Source organism: Camelina sativa, chromosome 12, assembly GCF_030686135.1.
Source record: "Camelina sativa cultivar CO46 ecotype springtype chromosome 12, ASM3068613v1".
Classification (NCBI taxonomy): Eukaryota; Viridiplantae; Streptophyta; class Magnoliopsida; order Brassicales; family Brassicaceae; genus Camelina; species Camelina sativa.
Genome location: NC_141891.1, coordinates 33,852,152 through 33,860,481, shown reverse-complemented (window position 1 = coordinate 33,860,481; position 8,330 = coordinate 33,852,152). Strand labels below are relative to the sequence as shown.

Genomic DNA, 8,330 nt, shown 5'->3' with positions numbered 1-8,330 from the left:
AATCGCTTGCTATTTGATTTGCTTTCGTTTTCCTCTATTTTGATTGTTGGCTCTGTTTCTGTTCTGAGTTTTCAACCCACTCGACCTAGTACTCGATCGAGCATTCGATCGAGTGCCTGCTCGAGCTCGACCTAGTACTCGATCGAGCATTCGATCGAGTGCCTGCTCGAGCTCGACCTAGAGTTTGTTATTTATGTTCTGCATCTGTCCTGTTTCATTTCCTGTTTCATTCTAGTTTCATATTTGTTGCATTCACTTCATTTCTGTTTCATCTTGTTGCATTTACTGTCTTGCATTAGTTTAGTACTTGTTCTTGTTTAGTTTCATTACTGCTTTGATCATTCTGTTTACTTTGCATTTAGTATCTTGTCTTAGTAGTTTTACATTCTGCATCTTGCTATTGTCATTAGGTTGTTAGTTCCAAATCATCATCATATTTGGCTTAAGTTAGATAAGTGTTCACATCCTGATTGCTTGCATCACACTCATTATGGTTTGACAACATTTATGCTACAACTACATAAGGGTAATTGATCTCCTTTCATTCACCTGTTCATCATTCATCATTATCACACATACAAAACAGCAAGTATCAATTTGGCGCCGTTGCCGTTTGAGTGTTTGTTTGTGACATTTAGGATTTATACAAGTCTAAGATTAAGTTTTATTGTTCCTTTGATCACTACTGATTAAGATTCTTTATCTGTTTGGTTGTTTTGAGTCTCAGGTACCAACTCGACCCAGCACTCGACCGTCAGCACGATCGAGTACCTGATCAAGTCACAACCCAGATTCAATTAGACTTCTCATCTCAGTCGACTCGACCTTCAACTCGAGCCAGTGCTCGACCGAGTGCCTGTCCGAGTCATTGATCGAGTCAGTTGATGCAAACAAGATCCAAGGATAATCAGAATCTGCAGAGGCTTCTTGATGACATCAACTGCCTACCAAGAGATTTGAGACAGCAGAGAACAAGAATCCTCCAAGAACAAGAAAATCAGTTGCTAATGGAGCAACAAAATAATGAAGATCAAAGGCCAAGGAACATTGGTGCTGGAGATGCACCAAATACACATAACCAAAGAGTTGGTATTGTTCCTCCTGCAGTTGCCAACAACAACTACGAGAACAAGAGTGGTCTCATCTCTATGATTCAAGCAAATAAGTTCCATGGTTTGCCAATGGAAGGTTCCTTAGAAGGGAACACCTTGATGAGTTTGAAAGGATTTGTGGCCTCACCAAGATCAATGGTGTTAGTGAAGATGGCTTCAAGCTTAGGCTGTTTCCTTTCTCACTTGGAGACAAAGCTCATCTATGGGAGAAGACACTTCCAACTGGTGCTATCACTACATGGGATGCTTGTAAGAAGGCCTTCCTAGCTATGTTCTTCTCCAATGCTAGAACTGCAAGCTTGAGGAATGAGATTTCTGGTTTTGAACAAAGGAATAATGAGAGCTTTTGTGAGGCATGGGAGAGATTCAAGGTCTTCCAAACTCAATGTCCACACCATGGATTCAGCAATGAGTCTTTGCTCAGCACCTTATATAGAGGAGTTCTACCTAAGATAAGGATGCTTCTTGATACAGCCTCCAATGGTAACTTCCTCAACAAAAATGTAGAAGAAGGCTGGGAGTTGGTGGAGAATCTAGCTCAATCAGATGGAAATTATAATGAAGACTATGACAGAACAGTAAGGTTTGTCTCCAATGATCAAGAGGAGAAGTACAAGAAAGACTTGAAAGTAGTCAATGAGAAGCTAGATTGAATCCTACTCAGCCAACAAAAGACCATTCATTTCATTGGTGAAGAAGACTCTCAAGTTCAAGATGGGGAGAGAGAGTTTGTTGAGCTCTGCTACATGCAAAACCATGGAGGATTCAAGGTTACAATCAAGGAGGAGGATTCAAGAACAACAACCTCTCCTATAGAAGCACCAATGTAGCCAATCCTTAGGATCAAGTCTATCCACCTCAACAACCCCAACAACAAAACAACTATGCACCCAAGCAACAACACCAAGGGTTCCAGCCTCAATTGTGTCCCCCTCCAGGGTTTCAGACCTCCCAAGGCCAAGAACCAGAATTGAGAGCTATGATGCAACAAATGTTGCTTGGGCAAGCAAATGGGCATATTGAGGTCGCAAACAGATTTGCTGAGATGAACAAGAGGATGGAAAATATTTACAGTGAACTACATGCAAAGTTTGACACACTGAATTCCAAGATTATGACTATGGAGAGTAGACTAGATTCTTCTCCAAAGCATGACCATCACAATGGCAAAGCTATTACGCAATCTACAGAGTTTGCCAATGCTATCAATCTTCACAGTGGAAGAGTCTTACCAACGAGACTAGGAGCACAGCCAGACACTGAGGAAAGTGAAGATAAAGATGGGGAGGGTTTTCAACAAGAAGAGACTCAGAATAAGGATGCTATTGAAATCAACGTGCCACTCGACCGCACACACGATCGAGTGAGTGACCGAGCTGCGGATCGAGGAGTTTCTCAGGAGAAAATCAAGCCAGCTACCACCAAACAAAAGGAAGCTCGGTTCATTCCTCCTCCTTACAAGCCTCCACTACCTTTTCCAGGGAGATTTAAGAAGCAGATGGTTGAAAAGTACAAGGCATTGTTTGATAAACAAGTTAGAGAAATTGAGCTAAGGATGCCTTTGTGATGATCCCTCCATTCGAGAAATTCTTGAAAGATGCTATGATGGAAAGGATGAAAGAATTTCAAGGGATGGTGATTCTTAGCCATGAGTGTAGTGCCATAATCCAAAAGCAAGTGAACCGTCAAAAGTTAAAGAGATCCTAGTTCTTTCACTCTACCTTGCTCTATAGGCCCTTTGACCTTCAACAGATGCCTTTGTGATTTGGGAGCCTCAGTGAGCCTAATGCCTCTATCAGTTGCTAAGTGCCTATGGTTTACAAGTTATAAGCCATGCAATATATCTCTTATATAAGCTGATAGATAAGTAAGATTACCCATTGTGTTTTGGAGGATCTACCAGTTAAAGTTGGAACAGCGGAAGTCCCAACTGACTTTGTAGTCTTGGAAATGGATGAAGAACCAAAAGATCTTTTGATTTTGGGAAGACCTTTCCTAGCCACAGCAAGAGCAATAATTGATGTGAGAAAGGGGAAAATTGATCTCAACTTGGGAGAGGACCTCAGAATGACATTTAACATTGTAGAGGCTATGAAGAAACCAACAATTGGAGGACAAGTCTTTTGGGTTGAAGAAATGGACAAACTGGCGAGAGAGTTGATTGAAGAGCTAGAAGAACAAGATCACCTTAAAACTGTTTTTGACCAAAAGTGGAGAAGAAGGATTCATCTACAAAGAAACTAAAGCTTATGAAGAGATTATGGACTCCTGTAGAGAATCCGACAATCCAGAGGTTTTGAAGGGGTTACCAGCATTAAAAGAGGAAGTCTGATCAATACAAATAGCAGACACAGAGAACTCGACCACCCACTCGAGCATGCACTCGAGCGAGCACCAACACCACTCGACCGAGTGCCTGGCCGAAACTCTCAGAGATGACTGGTCTGAGTTAAAAGCACCAAAGGTAGAACTAAAACCTCTCCCATCTGGGCTAAGGTACATTTTTCTAGGTGAGAGCTCTACTTATCCTGTAATAGTAAATGCTAAATTGAGAAGAGATCAACTTGATTTGCTAGTTGTTGAGCTAAGGAAATTTAGGAAAACTATTAGATATACTTTGGATGACATTAAAGGAATTTCACCTAGTCTCTGCATGCATAGAATCCACCTTGAAAATGAATCTTACTCAAGCATTGAACCTCAAAAAAGACTTAACCCCAACCTAAAGGAAGTAGTCAAAAAGGAAATTCTTAAATTGCTTGGAGTTGGTGTGATCTATCCTATTTCTGATAGTACTTGGGTCTCACAAGTTTATTGTGTCCCTAAAAAATGAGGAATTACTGTGATAAAGAATGATCATGATGAATTAATTCCTACTAGAACCATAACAGGACATAGAATGTGCATTGATTATAGAAAACTTAATTCTGCTACTAGGAAAGATCATTTTCCTCTTCCATTTATAGATCAAATGTTGGAAAGTTTAGCCAATCATACCCATTACTGTTTCTTGGATGGATATTCTGGATTTTTCCAAATTCCTATTCATCTTAATGATCAAGAGAAGACAACATTCACATGTCCATATGGTACCTTTGCCTATAGGAGGATGCCATTTGGATTATGTATTGCTCCAGCAACTTTTCAAAGATGCATGATGTCTATCTTCTCTGATCTTATTGAGGATGTTGTTGAAGTTTTTATGGACGACTTCTCTGTCTATGGAGATTCCTTTTCTTCTTGTCTTGCTAATATATGCAGGGTTTTAAGGAGATGTGAGGAGACAAATCTAGTTTTGAATTGGGAGAAGTGTCACTTCCTGGTTGAAGAAGGGATAGTTCTTGGTCACAAGATTTCAGAGCAGGGTATTGAGGTTGATAAAGAAAAGATTGAAGTCATGGTCTAGTTTCAACCACCAAAAACAGTCAAGGATATAAGAAGCTTTCTTTGTCATGCTGGGTTCTACAGAAGATTCATCAAGGACTTCTCAAAGATAGCTAGGCCATTTACAAGGTTCCTTTGTAAGGAGACTGAATTCAACTTTGATGAAGATTGCTTGAAGGCTTTCAAGGAGATCAAGGCTGCCTTGATATCAGCTCCAATAGTCCAAGCCCCAAACTGGGATCTTCTATTTGAGATTATGTGTGATGCATCAGACTTTGCAGTAGGAGCAGTTCTAGGTCAGAAAATGATAAGAAACTGCATTTTATTCACTATGCTAGTAGAACCTTAGATGAGACTCAAGGGAGATATTCAACAACAGAGAAGGAGCTTCTTGCAGTGGTATTTGCCTTTGAAAAATTCAGGAGTTACTTGGTAGGATCCAAGGTAATTGTGCATACTGATCAAGCTGCCTTGAGACACATCTACTCAAAGAAGGACACCAAAACCAAGGTTGTTAAGATGGATTTTGCTTCTCTAAGAATTTGACATGGAAATAGTTGATAAGAAGGGTACAGAGAATGGAGTAGCTGATCATTTGGCCAGAATGAGGATAGAGGAGGAAATTCCAATCGATGATTCAATGCGTTAGGAGAAACTGATGCAAATCGAGACAACTCGTCCTACAACTCGACCTACTACTTGAACTAGCACTCGAACGAGTATATTTGGGCACTCGGTCGAGCAGGATCATATGGAGGAGTGGTGGCACTTGACAGTGAAGATCTACCTTGGTATGTTGACATAGTCAATTACAAAGTGTGTGAAGAAATCCTAGCACACATGAATCATTACAAGAAGAAGAAGCTCCTAAAGGACATCAATAGATACTATTGGGATGAACCTTACTTATACAAAAAGAGATCAGATGGTTTGTTTAGAAGGTGTATAGCAGAGAGTGAAGTAGAAGGAGTGTTGGGACACTGCAATGGTTCAGCCTATGGTGGTCATTTTGCAACTTTCAAAACTACCCAAAAAGTTCTACAAGCTGGATTATCGTGGCCTACATTGTTCAAAGACACTCACAAGTTCATTACAAAGTGTGATGCTTGCCAAAGAATGGGAAATATTACAAGAAGGAATGAAATGCCCCAAAATACAATTCTTGAAATTGAGATATTTGATGTGTGGGGAATTGATTTCATGGGACCTTTTAATCCTCCTTCAAATGGGAATGTCTACATATTAGTAGCAGTGGACTATGTCTCCAAGTGGGTAGAAGCTATTGCTAGCCCTACTAATGATCACAAATTGGTTCTTTAGCTTTTCAAGACCATAATCTTCCCAAGATATGGAATTCCAAGATTTGTGATTAGTGATGGAGGGACACACTTCATCAACAAGATATTTGAAGGAATGCTAAGAAAATATGAAATTAAGCACAAGGTGTATACAGCTTACCACCCTCAAACAAGTGGGCAAGTTGAAGTGTCAAACAAGTAAATCAAGGCCATTTTATCAAGAATAGTAGGAGCAACAAGAAAATATTGGTCTAGTAAACTTGATGAAACACTTTGGGCTTATAGAACAGCTTTCAAGACCCCAATAAGAAGAACCCCATTCCAACTTGTCTATGAAAAGTCTTGCCACCTCCCAGTTGAAGTTGAGTATAAAGCTCTATGGGCAATCACACTTTTGAACTTGGATCTAGAGACAGGACAAGCTAAGAGAAGCCTTGATTTGCATGAGCTTGAGGAGATCAGATTGAAAGCTTATGAGAGCTCCAAAATCTACAAGGAAAGGACAAAGGCTTTCCATGATAAGAAGATTCTCATTAAGGACCTAAAAGCAGGAGATCAAGCTTTGATTTTCAATTCAAAGCTCAAGCTATTTCCTGGGAAGTTGAAAAGTAGATGGGGAGGTCCTTTTGAAATAAAAGAGTTTTTGCCATTTGGAGCTGTCACACTTCTCAACAAGGATGGTAGTGAGTTCACAGTCAATGGTCAGAGAGTTACGAAGTATTTGGGAGAAAAGGAGAAACATGGGAAGTGCACAATATTTCTCAAGGATGCTCCTCAAGCTTGAAAAACTAGAAGAAGTCAAGCTTAGTGACTTTAATCAAGCTCACTAGGGAGGAAGTCCCTAAGGTATCTCTGTATATATTTCTTAGGATTTTTGGTATTTTGATTTTTGTTTTGGTGTTTTCTTGGTCAGGAAAGCATGGGAGTCTAAACAGAAGAAGAAAGGAAGGATCGGAAGCCAACTCGAACAGTCCACTCGACCAGTCCACTCAACCGAGCACTCGACCGAGTACCAGTTGATGGCCATCATCGAGTTGCCTCCTTCTCCACCTCCAAGCCAGCAGCAAGACCCCAACTACACCTATGAGAGCATGAATGAGGATGTGGACAGCTTCTTCCACAATCCATGAGGTACCAACATCACCTTACCTTTGTAATTACCATTGCATGTCTAGTTTTATTTTGTTTTTAAGTCTTGAATCCTCTTACAAATTTCTCTTACACAGTGGATTGTGTAATTTAAGTTTGGGGGAGGGTTTGAGATAGTATTTGATGTTGTGTTTTGTTTTCTTATCTCACATTTTAGCACAATCATGTTTATATTTGCATTTCATCTAAGGCATAGAAAAAAACAAAAAAAAATTGAAAATGTTTGCAAAAATCTTTATATAAAAAAAGAGTGTTTATGTAGTTTGCATTGCATATTAGGATCTTTTTTAGCATGTTTCATATAGGACTGTTTTATATTTTTGCATTAGGGATCTATGATGAATTTTACCTTGTTAGCTTGTTTAGATTCACTAAACTAGGATCAATACCCAAGTTAATAGTACTTTGATGCTAGTTGAGTAGCTAGAAGCATAAGATTGAACCAAGCCTTGAATTCCTAAACTGCATTATGGTCTAAATTGAAGCATGGTTTGATTTGATGTCATTTCCTATTTATAAGAACCTAATATTGACTTTTAATTATCAAATTGTGCATTGCTTTAAACTCATGGATACCATATAAATATTTGGATCATTTTTCTCCTCTTTATCACTCTTGTTGATCCAAGTAGCTGATTCATCATAAAAATCAGTTTCCCCTACCCATAACCAACCCTTCTTTCAAGCCATGTTAATTCTTGTGTGTGTGAGGCCTTTTTGGGATTGAGCTTGGTAGAAAGTGTTCGGTTTGGGCTGACAAGAGTAAAGCCTTGTGTAGTTATAGTTTGCAATTTTCAAACCAGATAGGACTAGGTGGTTTAATTGTTGGGTTTGGGACTTGGTTGTTTTGAAAAAGAAAAGAAAAGAAAAGAGAAAAAGAGAAAGAAAAGGTTAGAGTCTTTAGGAGGGGAATGTGTTTAAGAGAATTTAAGCTCTATTGAAAGAATGGGAAGTATGAAATTGTTAAAGATGGTTCTAGTCAAAGAAAAGAAAGAAAGAAAAGAAGAGTATAGCAAAAAGCTTTTATGTCTTAAGAGTAAAAAGAAAAGGGAACCATAGCAAATAAGAAAGAAACCCCCCATTCCACTAGAAAGATCAAACAAGAAACCTCTCCTAAGGCTTAAAAACAAAAGAGAAAAGGGTATTTGAGAAGAGATGGAGGTAAAGGGTAGAAATAGGACAATTTGGGATTAGAATGATAGGATAAACACTTTGGGTACCTTTGGGTAGACAAAGTTTTGTTCTTGTATGTGTCTAACTGTTCTTACCTTTAGCCTTCTTTTAAAGCTCAATCCATTTTTATGAGAGAACCTTGATATTGATAAGCCCCACTCTAAAGAGAGACCATCATTGTCTCTAAACCATTTATTACCAAGCCAAATAAGTT

At 39.1% G+C, this 8,330-nt stretch overlaps 1 non-coding gene across 1 annotated transcript; it reads right to left on the bottom strand.

Annotated features, from left to right (window-relative positions):
* Positions 1-1,408: 1,408 nt before the first annotated feature.
* On the bottom strand, positions 1,409-1,515 carry LOC147933014 (small nucleolar RNA R71). The gene has a single exon (XR_015576749.1). It is a non-coding gene; the product is annotated as a small nucleolar RNA R71 (small nucleolar RNA).
* Positions 1,516-8,330: the final 6,815 nt, after the last annotated feature.